At 81.1% G+C, this 228-nt stretch overlaps 1 protein-coding gene across 1 annotated transcript in view; it reads right to left on the minus strand.

Moving 5' to 3' along the window:
- SIAH1 (siah E3 ubiquitin protein ligase 1) overlaps nucleotides 1–228 on the minus strand; it is a 27,321-nt gene that overhangs the window by 26,779 nt on the left and 314 nt on the right. The window lies entirely within an intron of this gene.

Raw genomic sequence — 228 nt, forward strand, 5'->3', positions numbered from 1 at the left:
CAACGGCCGCCCCGGCTCCCCCCTAGCCGCCGCCGCCGCCGCCGCCGTCGTTTCGCGCGTCCTCGAGCCCGCCGCGCGCCCCCGCTAAATACCACACACTGCGGCGGCCGCCATGAGGAGGCGCGGCCCCGCGCGCCGGCAGCCCGGAGGGGGCGGGGCTTCCCGAGGGCGCGCAAGCGCAAAGGCGCTTGCCCGGCCGGCGGCTACCCGCGCGGGCATCGCGGTGCG

This window comes from Ailuropoda melanoleuca, chromosome 12 (assembly GCF_002007445.2).
Source record: "Ailuropoda melanoleuca isolate Jingjing chromosome 12, ASM200744v2, whole genome shotgun sequence".
Lineage (NCBI taxonomy): Eukaryota > Metazoa > Chordata > Mammalia > Carnivora > Ursidae > Ailuropoda > Ailuropoda melanoleuca.